The sequence below is a fragment of the Rhinolophus sinicus genome, chromosome X (genome assembly GCF_036562045.2).
Source record: "Rhinolophus sinicus isolate RSC01 chromosome X, ASM3656204v1, whole genome shotgun sequence".
In the NCBI taxonomy this organism is placed as follows: Eukaryota; Metazoa; Chordata; class Mammalia; order Chiroptera; family Rhinolophidae; genus Rhinolophus; species Rhinolophus sinicus.
Genome location: NC_133768.1, coordinates 93695593 through 93712237, shown reverse-complemented (window position 1 = coordinate 93712237; position 16645 = coordinate 93695593). Strand labels below are relative to the sequence as shown.

The window sequence follows — 16645 nt, the reverse complement described above, 5'->3', positions numbered from 1 at the left end:
CTTGTCCCACCACTCTAATACTCATGGTGCCTTCTTTAGTAACAATTCTGATAGCTCCTTTCTTTCCTTGGACCCATTTTTAAATCTTTTCCTCATTTTTCTTTCTCCAAAAATATGTGTACTTCCCCTCCGTTTCTTTCCTCAGCCCCCTACTCATTTTGCTCAATCTTTCTGAAATTAATGGCCAGCATGGGCCTCAGGTTACTGGACCTTTTCTCACATTATTCCCTCTTCCTGGAATGCCTTCTCTCTCTTCTTCTTCTAAGAAGGTACCTCTTCTGCTAGACATCCACCATAGCTCTGAAACAGTTTGCTTCATCCTGCCCTTCAAACCCATTTTTCCTAAAGCAGATTTTTTTGTTACATCTCTGTCATGGAAATCTACCTCAATTTCTTATACTTGTTGCTCATATGGCAATCTCCATATGGTTCCTATTATCCAATTGCCTATCAAAAACTACTGGCTCATAACATAATTAGCATTTTGTAAATTCACATTTACCGGAATATGCATAAGATTAACTTTTTTTAATCTCTAGTAGAAAGAGTTATAATTGAAATACAAGTACAATGTGGTGGTGTAGTAGTCATCATTCTCAGTTTTCTCATCTGAAAAACCAAATGAGACAAATCAAAAACCCACACCCAAATACCTCACAAGATAGTTCGGGAGATTAAAAAGGACAGCGGATCTGAAAATTATTTGAAAAGTATTAAGCTCCTGACATGTAAATTACTAAATTGAAGGTAAGTTTTCCTTTTGGTACTTACATATTACACATTAAGGACAGGACACTGAAGAGAGATGAAAAGAGTGAAAAGTATAAGAGCATGCTATAATGGAAGGAGCAAGACCTGGAAAATGAGAACTGGGTGTCAGTTTCTGCTCTGTTACTGACTAACTAGATCTGAGATCCTAAAAAAAATAGTTTGTTTGCCTAAATCTTCTTTTTCAGTTACAAAATTAAAGAGTTGGTCAAATGATGCTTTTAAACTACTTTCTATCTTTAATAATAGTGGAAGGAAGTGACAGTGACTTAACACTTATCATATAGTCTTCATCACGACTTTTCCCCAAATATCCTCCAACACTTTTGCCCATCTTTTCTTCCATTGTTTTTATTTGGCAAACTCCAAACCTGATTGAAACCAACTATTTGCCTACTCAACCCTGGCAGCTAAACATTGTCAGAGAAGATCATGCAAGAAAGCAGTCTGTTTTCACCCTCTTAAATTTATGATCTTAAAGATCAAATTGCCATTCCATACTCTCTGGAAATTGTAGTGTTTGTTCTTGTAGGATAGATAGCCTTTTCTTTTCCACATATGACTATTTTACAATTTTTCCTCAGTTTTCAAATATCCCATACATCCTCCTCTACCTTCACTTTCATATATGATGACCTCGTCTCCTACTTCCCTGAGAAAACAGAAACCATTACAAGCAAACGCCTAAATTTTCCTAGGATTATATGTAGCAACTTAACTACAATTACATCTATTTTCTCTAGCTTTAATCTTGTTAAAAAGAGGCAGTGTTCTTGCCCTTACCAAACGTTAACCCCTCTACATGTGCTCTGTATCCCATACCCTCTCACTTTCTTAAAAGATTTCTCTCCCAAAATTAGCTCCTAATTTATGTATGCATCATTAATATCCCCTCTATGCTGGGTTATTCTCATCAGCATAAAAAAGGTAGGATCAAAGCTCATTTCTCTGTAGTTACCACTCAGTTTCTCTGTTGCCCTTCCCACTACCCACTGAATCTATTATCTGTGTAACCAAATATGAGACTATTTTGTATCTTCAACTTAATTTCACAAAGGCTTTTAACACAATCAGCAATTCTCTTGAAACATGGCTTTTGTATTCTATTTACTCCTGGTTTTTGTCCTACTTCACTGACTCCTCCTTTTCAATCTTCTGTCAGGCCTAAGACAAAGAGGATCTTAAGCTCAGGGTAGGCCATCCTTCTGTACCCATAATCTCTTTGCATGTTATATTATCCATTCTAATGACTGTGAATATTATCTGTATTCTGAAGATTCATAAATTTATATCCCATCCCAGCCTTCTCCTCAGGGCTACATACTCTCAAACCCAGCTGTCTGTCGTTCCTCTCCACTCAGAATTCTCATAAACATCTCAAATTTAATACCTCCAAGTTGAACTTGTGTTTTTCCTAAACTTTCCCTCCACATTATCACCACCTAAGTAAATGGTACCAGTTACTCAAACCAGAAACCCAGGAGTTACCTTTGATAGTTCATGTGCTACAGGTAGCATGGCCTACAAGGACCTGAATGCTCTGCCCCTTTCCTATTTTTCCTGCTACTCTCTTCTTTATCTCTCTGTCTCTATCTCTCTCTGTTTCTGTCTTTTTCCCTCCAGTTCTTCCCTCCGTTATATATTGGGTTTTTTTTTTTCAGTTTGTTTCAGTTTTTCTAACACTCTAAATTATTCCTTCCTTAAGGCCTGTTTCCTCTGACTAGAATATTCTCCCCATTCCCACTGCCAACTCTTCCGTGACTGTCTCCTTCCCATTTTTTTAGTTCTCAATATTTTGGCTTTTCTTAACCACAGTAACCAGAATACCCTTCTCCCAAATACACATACATGCAGCATATTTCCTATTTTGAGTCCTTGTTTTATTTTATATTCATAGTAGACACCTCAAAATTGTTTTATGGGTCTTTTTCCTTGTTTTTACACTTTCTTTCCCACTAAAATGTTAACCCCATGAGACACAATGAATATTCCTGACTTCAAAAAATTATGGATTTTTTCACTATTTTATTCTAAGCACATTTCAAAGACTTTGACACATAGTAGGTACTCAGTAAATATGGTTTAATGGGTAGATGAATGCATTTAATGCCTAATATGGACCGATGATTGTGCAAAACATATTCCACAGAATTAATGTGCTATTGTATAGATGAGGAAACTGACTGTCAAATAAGTTATGTGACTTACTCAAAGACACACAGCCACTAAGTTGTAAGCTGGAATTTGAAATCAGGTCTCTTCCTACTATACCATACCATCTACCTACCATAACTAGTTCACCCTTACTCCACTATGCCTTCTCTCCTAGTGTTTAGAGAACTTGTTATAAAATAAGTTTTAAGGATTAGACATCCTTTGACATGATGAAATACAATTCATATAATTTAATTGGTATGTAATTTCTAAAACTGGAAACAGATTTAATCATAGAACTTATACAACTTAAACATAAGTGATTCAGAATATTTATTGCTAATGATAATACCACTAGTAGCAGTAGAAATAACCAGAGTAAGATCTCCAGAGATAGAAAGTTTTCCCTCTATTTTTTTCAAATTACATATCAAGAAAAATGTGCATATTTATGTGTCATACTCACAGTTTCAATGGCCCATGATTCTATATATATATGATGGGATAATTGAAGTCATGGATTAACTCACCAAATAGCACCTGTGGAACTGTGGTCAAATTTATTAATTAAGAATTCTGAACATCCAGAAAGAAACCAGTTATGCTTCATATGTATGATGCCTCTAAGCAGTTTGATTTTTTCCTAAAAATATCATTCTTAATATTATTTATTTATTTATTTACTTACTTATTTTCAGATCCAAGTCTTGGCTAGCACCAAAGAAGAGAATATGACTCAAATGTCAGAATTTATCCTTTGGGTTTGGGGCATCTCCATGGCCTTCAGTTTCTTCTTTTTGGAGGTATTTCTGGTCATCTATGTGGTGACTGTGATTGGCAACATTGTAATCCTAACTGTGGTGTCAGCTGATCATTCCCTTTATACCTCATGTACTTCTTTCTTGGCCACTTCTCCTTCCTAGAGATTGGTGACACCAGTACCATTATGGGCTCAAGATGTTAAGGACATTGCTATCAGCTCAAGTGCCTATTTCCTTCCCAGGTTGTGCTTGTCAGTTTTATTTTTTTGCTGCCCTAGTGGATACAGAAAGCATCTTCCTTGCTGTCATATTTTATGATCACTACAGAGCCATCTGTAACCCATTGCATTACTCCAGCATCATGGACCACTGGGGTTGCTTATAGCTAGTTGGTGCCTCTTGGGTGGCTGAATTTCTGGCACCAATTTTTCTTATGGTCCTCATGTTTTGGTTAACATTCTGTGCTGCCAATTAGATTGATTGACTACTTCTTCTGTGATTTGAAGCCAATCATGAAACTGGCCTGCATTGATACTCAAGTAGCTGAGATTACCTCTTTTATATGTACCTCTTTATTTGCCTTAGACCCCTTCCTGCTGACTCTGGCTTCTTGTACTCACATCATCTCCACCATTCTGAGGATTCCTTCTACCACAAGGAAGCAAAGAGCCTTCTCTGCCTGTTCCTCTCATCTGACAGTGGTCAGTCTGTATTATGGGACACTGAGCATTGTCTATGGCTTCCCATCAGGGCCTCAGTATGAAGACTTATTGAAGTTACTTTCTCTTCTGTATACAGTGAGTACCTCTGCCCTCAATCTTATTATTTACACCCTAAGGAAAAAGTATGTAAAGGTCGCTCTGAGAGAATTGGTGTAATGAGGAAGATATACCTTATCAAAAGAAAATTTAATTTTTATGCTGGTTCTCGGAACTTTCTGAAAACCCCAACAAAGTGGGAATCTTTCCATAGTATCATGAATAGTTACTGTTAAATTGATGGTTTTTTCTTTGTTCCATCAACTTTCTCCATATTAATGAACAGGAAGTGTGCTAAGCTTTCATTTGTTGAACACTTTGTAGATGCCAGGCACTATGCTAAGTTCTTTGCATGGATTATTGTGCTAAATACTCACAGCAACACTGTGAGCTAACTACCGTTATTATCCCCATTTTATAGATATCACAAATGAGTCCCAGAGATTAATTCACTTGCTCTAGACCATCCAGCCAGACAGTAATTAATCCAGAAAATGAATTTGAGCCCAAGGTTTGCTTAGCACCAAATTCATGATATTTCTGCTAACAGAGGGGAACCCAGAATTCTGGAGTATCCAAAATGGTTGTCTTGGACCATGGAAGACATTATTTTTCTTAGGGGAACATGAGCTAGATGTGAGGTAAGGAGAAAAGTAATGCAATGCAACCTAAATCACAGTCAGTCTCTTTTTTCTACCAAAAGTCTTGATAAAAATGCATGAGATAAAAATGTCATGAGATTAACTTGTTTTAGTTTTTCAGTCCAGCATTATTTATTAAAACAAATGATTAAAATCAAACTAACTAGTTCAATAAATTAAAGCACATTCACACAATAGAATACAATACATCCATAAACAAACAAAAACAACATAAAAGAAAGTCAGCTCTGCATGTGCTGATAAGGAAAGATCTCTATGATATATTGTAAGTACAAAAAACAAGTCATAATGCAGCGTGTATAATTAATATGGCACCATTTGTGTAACAACAGTTAAAAGAAACAATATACTTAATTGTAGATGCACATAGTATTCTAGAAAGATGCATATGAATTAGGTGCTATCAATTGCTTCTTGGTAGAGAAACTAAATGGCAGGAAAGTGTACCTTTTGAGGTGGAAATCTTGTAAATAAATTACCTATTGAAAAGTCATCAAAGTTTAACAAATCATTGTAAATTATACAAAAAGTAGAACTGTTAAACAGCCCACTTTTATATAGCAGCATGGAAGCAATTCTAGACACTTGAGAGGCTTCTCTTCTCTTACAGGTAAATTATAAGCTCTCTAGGGCATGGATCTTGTTGTTACTACTTTTGTATTTTCCCCACAGTTCCCTAATATCAAATAACGTGCTTGGCATAGATGTTTAATTTAACATTTGTTACAATCATCCAAAATAAGGGAGCTCAACATCCACTGAGCATAACAATTCCAAATAACTTGAAGTGTGCCCATTTCTAGAATGGAAAACCAGAGTGGATGGAAACTATGAGCTGTATATCTGATGTTCTTCTCAGTCCATCATAGCAGTACAACCATAAAGGCTGCCAAGGGACTGGGCATGAAGTGAGAATGGTTTCCTAGTCTCTTCCTCACACTGTCACCAGAGTGCTCTTCATGCAATGGAAATTTGTCTACATTCTTCCTGTGTTTAACCAACCTCTGCCACAAAGATCTCCAGTTAAGAACAGAATAAAGGTCTCATACTGTTTATGACTCCATGACTTTAAACACACTATTTCTACTTTTACCTCTGCCTTACTTCTCCTGGATTAACTTGTTTTTATCCTTCAAAGCCCAACTCAAATATCAAATGTCAAGTGTCACAAATTCTGTGAAGCATTCCCTGACCCTTGACCACACCTCTAAAGTTAAACCTTTTTTCCCTATTTTGCTAAAGCACTTTGCATATATTTCTATGTTAGCATTGATCACATTATACAGTATTTTTTTTTTGCTTGTGTGTCTGGCTCTCCACTTAATAATGAGTTCTTAAAGACAAAGAACGTGTCTTATTCGTTTCTGTCTCTACCCCCACTTTCACCTCCAGCTCTTCTCAGCACCTAGAATGGGGCCTGGCACAGAATAGGTATTCAAATAAGCATTTTAAAAATAAATACAATTATTAAATGACTTGACTAAAGTTAGTGGATGGGTCAAACCTCTGTTTGACTCCTAGTCAATTGTTCTTCTATAATATAGTGCTACTATTTGTCCTACAGGGTAGTTGCTTACCTGTCTAAAGCAGAGGCTGAGCTATATAATGTCTTAAGGGTACTTCCAGTTCTCAATGTCTGAGACTTGTCTTGGGGCAAATTTAATGGTAGAATTTATAGTGAGGAGTGGAAAATATTCAGCATTTTTCTCTTAGAGTTAGAGGATTACTTTGCTTTTGGAAAGGCAGCCTAAATCATTCATTCATTCATTCATCCATCCATCTATCCATATATTTTTTTAATTTTTCAATTATAGTTGACATACAATATATTATTAGGCTGGTGCAAAGGGAATTGTAGTTTTTGCAATTATTTTTAACCTTTTAAACTGCAATTGCATTTACACCAACCTAATAGTTTCAGGTGTACAATATAGTGATTAGACATTTATATAACGTATGAAGTGATCACCTTATAAATCTAATACCCATCTGACACCATACATACTTATTATGATATCATCCATCAATATTTTAACATATTTGTTAAATATTAATTTAACTTATAAATATGTAAAATATAAATTTAAATTTAAATGTAAAAGCCTACTATGTATGTAACATTTTTCCGGGAACAAAAAGAATAAGGTTCATGTGTATTTACCTTGAAAATTATCCAGTCTATCACAGTCTCAGACAGACAGCTTGCACCCACTAAATATTTGTTCAACTAAACTAAGCCAAGGAAAGATTGAATGTCCTGACTTTCTGGGGATGGAAGTGAACTCTTTCGGGGAGATCATCAATTTCTAATACCCATATTCTTAACTATGGAGTCATAAGTTTGGAGATATGCGGGTTGTAGAATGTCTGGGGGGAAGAAATGTGGTGAAGGAAAAGGGTGAGGGTATCTTTACCTGGAAAATTTAAGAGTCATTGCCTCCTCCACAACACAAGCTACCATCCGCCAATGAGAAGGCAACACATCCATGGAGAGCAGCAATTAGAGCTAATTGGGTTTCTTCTTTTTCATACCTGAGACAGGTCCCCATTGAGATCAGGTAAGGAAATCTATTAAAAGCAAGCTGTTCTCAGCATATTGCTTAATTCAAAGTACTTAAGGAGGCTGATTACATGCCATGCTTTCCAAGGACAGTTGAAGCTCGAAATGGTGGTTTGTGTAAGCTTAAGGTCTTATTTCTTAAACCAGAATGCAAATAAGAAATTCTTCTTGGCAGAAAAACAGACACATAGACCAATGGAATAGAATTGAGAACCCAGAAATAAAGCCACATAAATATGGACCATTTTTGACAAGCTAAAAACATACAATGGAGGAAAGACAGCCTCTTCAATAAATGGTGCTGGGAGAATTGGATAGCCACGTGCAAAAGAATGAAACTGGACAGCTATTTGTCACCATGTACCAAAGTTAATTCAAAATGGATCAAAGACTTAAGCATAAGACCTGACACAATAAACTGCATAGAAGGAAACATAGGTACTAAACTTATGGACCTTGGGTTCAAAGAGCATTTTATGAATTTGACTCCAAAGGCAATGGAAGTAAAAGCTAAAATAAACGAATGGGACGATATGAAACTTAAAGCTTCTGCACAGCAAAAGAAACCATTGACAAAATAAAGAGGCCACCAACTGAATGGGAGAAGACTTTTGCAAACAGTGCCTCCGATAAGGGGCTAGTATCCGGAATATACAAGGAACTCATGCAACTCAACAACAAAAAAACAAACAACCCAATTGAAAAATGGGCAGAGGACTTGAAGAGACATTTCTCCAAAGAGGACATACAAATGGCAAATAGACATATGAAAAAATGCTCAACATCACTAATCATCAGAGAAATGCAAATCAAAACCACAATGAGATATCACCTCACCCCAGTCAGGATGGCTATCATCAACAAGACAAATAGTAACAAGTGTTGGAGAGGCTGTGGGAAAAAGGAACCCTCATACACTGTTGGTGGGAATGCAGACTGGTGCAGCCGTTATGGAAGGCAGTGTGTAGGTTCCTCAAAAAATTATGAATAGAATTACTATATGACCCAGCAATCCCTCTCCTGGGTATCTACCCAAAAAATCTGAAAACATCTATAGATAAAGACACGTGTGCTCCAATGTTCATTGCAGCTTTGTTTACGGTGGCCAAGACATGGAAACAGCCAAAATGTCCTTCGATAGATGAATGGATAAAGAAGTTGTACATATACACAATGGAATGCTATTCAGCAGTAAGAAAAGATGATATAGGAACATCTGTGACAACATGGATGGATCTTGAGAGTGTCATGCTGAGCGAAATAAGTCAGACAGAAAAAGCAGAGAACCATGTGATTTCACTGATATGTGGTATATAAACCAAAAACAACAAAAGAACAAGACAAACAAATGAGAAACAAACTCATAGACACAGACAATAGTTTAGTGGTTACCAGAGGGTAAGGGGGGTGGGGGGAGGGAGATGAGGGTAAGGGATATCAAATATATGGTGATGGAAGGAGAATTGACTCTGGGTGGTGAACACACAGTGGGATTTATAGATGATGTAATACAGAATTGTACACCTGAAATCTATGTAATTTTACTAGCAATTGTCACCCCAATAAATTTAAAAAAAAAAAGAAATCCTTGGAGAAAAACCTGAATTACAGTGTGAAGGCAACGCCTTGGGAAAGGGTAGATACATTTGCAAATGTCGCAGTTCAGTTTGGCCTACATGAAGCCAGGTGTCTGGATAAAAGTGACAAATTAGGGTAAACATTCAGCTTGAGGGGCATTCCATGTGCAAAATTTTCAGGTGCCTGATTGTATATTTCGTTATCTGGAAGAATTACAATATTTCATCAAGCTTAAAAGAGTGGGCTCACCAGTCAGACAGACTAGCTTGTGAGTTCTGGCTCTGTAGCCTTAGATAACTAAACTAAAATAGCCTCCCTGATCTTTAAATCCTTCATGTGTAAAATGGGAATACTAATATCTACCTTACCTCACTAGGATGTTATGAGGATTAAAAGAGATAATGCATGCTAAAATCCTGGGCACATAGAGATATTCAATACATGTTATTATTTTAGTAGTTATCATCATTATGATCATCTTTAACATCATTATTGTATGTCATTGGACCCATTCATGCTTTGATATAGTAAAGAAATATTGACCAAGAAGGTATCTGAATCACTATATAGTAATCTGACACCTGAAAGTAGAAGACAGGAGCCAAACTTCTGAGGCTTGTCAGTTTTGTCAGCACTTCAGTTTCCTATCATCTTTGGCAAGCAATACACAAGCTGAGCACCCAGGTACTTCACATATTAGTTGATTGAGCAACTTTTGGAAACTACATCCTGCTGTCCAACATCTAGCTTTCACTGGAAGTCCAAACAATAAGACCAGACTGGATCTACCTTATTCTTTCTGCAAGAACCATATTTCCTTCTCTCTTTACTTAATTGCCACATTTCCCTTACTAAAATCCTTCTGACAATAAGTAATGTGAAGAGAAACAAGGGCTGCCTGATAGAAGTAGAAGGCAGGATAAGGAGGAATGGACCTGTTAAATTGCTAAGAGTTTGTCCCAACTTCATCATATGCAGTCTGACAATTAAGTTTGTGAACTTGTTGCAATGATGTTGCTAACCTTTTTGATATCAGAGGGATTATTCATTATGAATTTGTACCAACTGGACAAACAGTTAACGAAGTTTACTATTTGGAAGTGCTGAAAGGTTATGTGAAATAGACAAAAACGACCCGAACTTTTCACCAACATTTCATGGCTCTTGCATCATGACAATGCACCAGCTTGCATAGCACTGTCTGTGAGGGAGTTTTTAGCCAGTAAACAAATAACTGCATCAGATACCCTACAAAATTTTTACAACATTATTGATTACATTCCCCAAATTGACTTTCATATCCCCATGGCAATCTTGTGATTATGGACTGTGCTTTCTAATCCCCTCACCTTCCCCCTTATCCCCAACCCCCTCCCATCTAGCAACCCTCAGTTTTTCCTCTATGTCTCTGAGGCTGTTTCTGATTAGTTCGTTCATTGATTCTTTTCTTTAGATTCCACATACAAGTGAGATCATATGGTATTTTTCTTTCTCTGTCTGACTGAAGCTGAACAATAATGAATGTCAACTATAATTGTATATATAGATATAGATATAGATATAGATATAGATATAGAGATAGAGATAGAGATAGAGATAGAGATAGAGATAGAGATAGAGATAGAGATATATATAGTTACAAGAAGTGGAGTACAGCCTTAAGAATAGAGACAGTGAAAATGTAATAGTTATATGCGATGTCAGAGGGGTAGCAGATTGGGAGAGGGGGGTTATCACTTTGTGAGGGATATAAATGATAAATGTCTAACTATTACATTGATTTGTACACCTGAAACTAATAAAAAAAGAAACAAAGGGAAACAGTTGAATAAAGCTGATGCAAAACAAAAAACAAACAAAAAAAACCAAATAACTGCATTAGAACACCCTCCCTACTCACCTGATCTGGCCCCCAATGACTTCTTTCTTTACCTGAAGATAAAGGAAATATTGAAAGGAAGACATTTTGAAGGCATTCAGGACATCAAGGGTAATACAATGAGAGCTCTGATGGCCATTCCAGAAAGAGTTCCAAAATTGCTTTGAAGAATGGACTAGGCACTGGTGTCAGTGCATAGCTTCCCACGGGGAGTACTGCGAAGGTGACCATAGTGATATTCAGCAATGAGGTGTGTAACACTGTTTCTAGGATAAGTTCACAAACCGAATTGTCTGACCTTCGTATTTAATAAATAAATGAATAAATGCTTTTTGAATTCTCACCCCTTGGTTAGTCAATGGGTGGCCATTCAGTGGTTGTGGTTTTGATAGGTGAGTGGCTAAAGAGGTTTTGAAAAATATCCACAAGTTATTTGATATCCCTCTATCAAAAGATAGGATTGAAGTCCTCTTCCTAATTTCAAAGGGCGTGTGATAGCTTGGACCAATAGAGCATGACAAGGGCACTGGGCACAACAGTAGCACCTACAATGTAGGGAGTGAATTTCAACGCTTATTCATAAAAAGTGATGCAGCTTTTGCCTTGTGTGCTGTAAACTTGCTTTGGGGGCACTTAGATAACATGTGAGAAGTCCAACTATGCTGAGGCCACCATAATGTAAAGGAAAAACAATTACATGGAGAAGCTATATAGAGGTGTTCTGGTTCACAGTCCCTGGGGAGACAGAAGTGACATCTATACAAGGTCCATAGGGTTTATTTTACATCTTCAAAGTCCTCAATATTCCTCCTGTTAAGAAGTGGGATCTTAGCCCACCGCCCAGGCCCACATCCCCAGCGGTAGACCCCAGCGTGGCCAGCTGTCAAGCTGCTGCTGCTGAGGTGCAGCATAGAGTGCAGTGCCTGGGGAGTTGCAGGGCCCAGGTCAGGTTAATGGCAAGGCTGCTCCACAACACAAGCACACAGACCCAGGCAGCAGAAATGCAGATGACATGCCCATAACATGGAAGCTGCTGCAGCCACCGCCACCACTATGACAACAGCAGCCACAGCAGTAGCAGCCGGTGGCACTGTGCTGAACAAAGTTCATCAAAGCTGAGGTCCAGAAGCCTAGACTTGATGGATGCAAAAGCCAACCCCAGGAAGGGGGCTATGTTCTATTTTGTGCTTTTCCTTTTAAAAGCTACTAAAGGGTGTTGGGGATACTTCTGACTTTTATGAAGGCCAAAAGGCCTGTTGACTGGGGCTGCTTTTAATTCTTTCAAGTTTGCAGAGAATGCAACCGTGTGACAGTAACTGAACCATTGGTCCAAAGTATTTCCCAAAGGTCAAAGTTCATAAGAATACCTGATCAAATTCATAACCATGGGGGATATGAAGACCCCAGACTTTGACAACCTCCTGGGAGCATTTGACATCCCAGGTGTGGTCGATCCTAAAGCAGCTATTGAATCTGGACATGATGAGCAGGAAAGCCACATCAAACAGAATGCTCATGTAGATGATAACTCCCATACTGCCATCCTTTTCTGACGTTGGCATCCGTGTTATTGTGAAGAACATTCAGAAAATCAATTCCTCTGGGGGTGTGATGAAAGATGGGCACAATCCCACAGGCAGTGGCTTACATAATGGGTTTCTCACAGCGTACTCTCTTGACAGTTACAGTAAAAATGGATCGAAGTCCTTGAAAGGAGATACGCCTACCTCAGAGGTGACTTTAAAAGACTCAACTTTCAACCAGTTTATCCCTATCTCAAGTGCTGAAGAGTTTGATGATGATGAGAAGATAGAGGTGGATGACCCCCCTGATAAAGAGGACATGTGTTCAACTTTTAGATCAAATGTGTTGAGAGGGTTGCTTCCCCAACAGGACTATGATAAATTAAAGGCATTTGCAAGGGAAAATTTAAGCAAAACTGAAATCTCTACTTCAGGCAATATTGATAAAAACAAAGTTGTTAAGAGAAACAAAAACAAATTCTATAAATCTGAGTGTTTATGAACGTTTTAAAGTTATAAAAGTGGAGGATGAATTGAAGGAAAACTCTGAAAAGGTGCTTGAAAACAGGGTCCATGATGGGAAGCTCAGCTCTCAGAAGAATGATACCACCCTTGACAGCACGACACCGTCAAGGTCAAAGTCATCCTCCAAGCTTTCTTCATGCATAGCTACAATCGCAGCCTTTAGTGCTAAAAAGGCTGCTTCAGACTCCTGTAAAGAACAAGTGAGCAACTCACCGGAATCCTCTCCTTTACCAAAGGAAGTAAATGATAGTCCTAGAGCCCTTGAAAAGTTTCCTGAATCCCAGAGTCTCATTGATGGGACGAAAAACAGCATCCCTAAAGCAGCCGGATAGCTCCAGGAGTGCTTCAAGTGAAAACAGCAGCAAGGGATCTCCATCATCCCTTGCAGGATCGACACCAGCAATTCCCAAAGTCCGTATAAAAACCATTAAGACATCATCTGGGGAAATAAAGAGAACAGTGACAAGAGTATTGCCAGAAGTCGATTTTGCCTCTAGCAAAAAGCCTCCTGAGCAGTCAGGGCCCGTGATGGCGTCTGTGAGGTTGCTTCTGTCATCTCCAACTTCAGCTGCCATCCTTTCCTCTCCCCCCAGAGCACCTCTGCAGTCAGTAGTTGTTACCAACGCAGTGGTCCCTGCAGAGCTGAACCCCAAACAGATCACTATTAAGTCTGTGGCCACTGCCTTCCTCCCAGTGTCCTCCATGAAGATGGCGGGATCTCAAATCATTAATCTGAAGTTCACTAACAACACAATGGTGAAAGCCACGATCATCTCTGCTGCCTCTGTACAGAGGACCAGCAGCACCATCATTAAAGCTGCCCAACGCCATCCAGCAGCAAACTATTGTGGTGCTGGCATCCAGGCTGGCCAATGCCAAACTCATGCCAAAGACTGTGCACCTCACCAACCTTAACCTTCTGCCTCAGAGCACCCAGGCCACTTCTGAGCTCCGCCGAGTGCTAACCAAACCTCAAAAGCAAATAAAGCAGGCAATAATCAATGCAGCAGCCTCACAACCACCCACAAAGGTGTCTGGAGTCCAGGTGGTGTCTTCCTTGCAGAGTTCTGTGATGGAAACTTTCAACAAGGTGCTGAGTAGCATCAACCCAGTTCCAGTTTACATCCCCAACCTCAGTCCTCCTGCTAATGCAGGCATCAACGTTACCCACCTGTGGGTACAAATGCTTGGAGTGTGGCGACTCCTTTGCTCTTGAAAAGAGCCTGACTCAACACTATGACAGACACAGCATGTGAATGAAAGTAACATGTAACCACTGTACAAAGATACTTGTAATTTTACAAGTGCAGTCTCCTCTCCCATGCCCATAGGCAAAAGGAAAAGAGAGTCATTGTGCAGTGCCCCCACTTTATTCTAAAGTCAGTCCCAGCAGATCAAGTGATTGTTTCTCCGTCAAGCAATACTTCTGCAGCAACTTCACTCCCCAAGCTCTGTGGAGGCCAGCACACACACTGCAACAAAAATTCAGTCTGATATAACTGGGACCATCATATCAGCTCCTTCAAGCACACCCATCATCCCAGCTATTCCTCTGGATGAAGACCCATACAAGCTCGGCATGTATAGTCTGAAACGTTTGGAGTGTAATGAAGTTTTCCAGGCTGAGACATTGCTGGCTACACATTTCCAGCAGATTGCAGATACAAGTGGGCACAACACTTGCACTATCTGTCAGATGCTACTTCCTAACCAGTGCAGCAATGAATCACACCAGAGAATCCATCAGCACAGACCTCCTTACACCTGCCCCAAGTGTGGGGCCGTCTGCAGGTAGGTGCACTTCCAGATCCATATCACCAACAACTGTCTGCACTACACGTGGAGAGCTGGCTTTCAATGTGTGCATTATAATGTTGAGTACTCTGATGTGGCTGCACCAAAATCTTACATTCAAGGTTCTCACTGTGAAGTCTTCTACAAGTATTCTATTTGTCCAATAGCATTTAAGTCTGCCCCAAGCACACATTCCCATACCTACACACAGCATCCTGGCATCAAGATAGAAAAACCAAAAATAATATATAGGTGGTCCACGTGTGACACTGTGTTTACCCAGCAAACCCTACTGTATTGATACTTTGACCAACACATCAAAAACCAGAAGATGTCTGTTTTCAAGTGTCTAAACTGTTCTTTTTTACATGCACAGAAGCAACTTATGATGGATCATATCAAGTCTACACATGGAACATTGAAAAGTATTGAAATGCCTCCAAACGTGGGTGTAAACTTGCCTTTGAGCATTAAGCCTGCAACTCAGAATTCAGCAAATCAAAATAAAGAGGACACCAGATCCATGAATGGGAAAGAGAAATTGGAAAAGAAATCTCCATCTCCTGTTTAGAAATCAGTGAAACTGAAGAAAGTGGCCAATCCTGGGTGGACGTGTTGGGATTGTGACCTCCTGTTCATGGAAAGAGATGTTTACATTTCCCACGTGAGGAAGGAACACAGGAAGCAAATGAAAGCACACCCTTGTCAGCAGTGTGACAAATCTTTCAGCTCATCACACAGTCTGTACAGTCACAATTGGAACAAGCACAAAGGCATCAGGAAAGTTTATACCTGCTCTCACTACCCAGACTCCAGGTGGACCTTTACGAAACGATTGATGCTGGAGAAACATTTCCAGCTCATGCAGTTTTAAGGATCCTGACTTAAAAGAAACGACGGAAGCTGCCAACAAGGAGGAAACAGAAATAAAAGAAGATACCAAGGTTCCCAGTCCCAAGCAGAAGTTGGAAGAACCAGTTTCAGAGTTCTGAGCAATTACTCAACCACTGACAAAGCTAAAGATAAATGTTTCTAAGGTACACAAATGTGCTGCGTGTGCTTCACCACCAAAAACCTGTTGCAGTTCCATGAACACATCCCTCAACACAAATCAGACAGCTTCTCCTACCAGTGCTGGGAGTGTGGCCTGTGCTATACATCATACATCTCCCTGTCCAGGCACCTCTTTATTGTGCACTAGCTGAAAAAGCCCCAGCCAGTGTCCAAGCAGAATGGGGCAGGGGAAGACAACCAGCAAGAGAACAAGCCCAGCCATGAGGACAAGTCGTCTAACAGCATGGTGTCCAACAGCAAGTGTAAAGTATGAGCAAAAACATTTGTAATTGAAGCTGCCTTATGCTCACATGCAGACATATGGCATGGCCTTCATTAAATCTAAAAGGGTGAGTTCGGCTGAAAAATAGCCACACACCTGTCCACACTGGAATAAAAAAGATATTTTTGTTACAAAAAGTTTTCGGTATAATAGAGTTAACAGTATTGTCTAGGTTGTTGTAACATACTCTCTTTCAAGGTACCTTCTTCACCTCATCGTGTATATCCTCGATAAGTATAAGAAAAGATGAAATAGTGCCATTTGCGACAACATGGATGGATCTTGGGATTATTACGCTAAGCGAAATAAGTCAGACAGAAAAAGTCGAGACCATATGATTTCACTGA

The 16645-nt window shown here is 39.1% G+C and overlaps 1 pseudogene; it reads left to right on the top strand.

Moving 5' to 3' along the window:
- The first annotated feature begins 12143 nt into the window (after nucleotides 1-12143).
- LOC141569740 (zinc finger protein 532-like) lies at nucleotides 12144-16386 on the top strand (annotated as a pseudogene).
- Nucleotides 16387-16645: the final 259 nt, after the last annotated feature.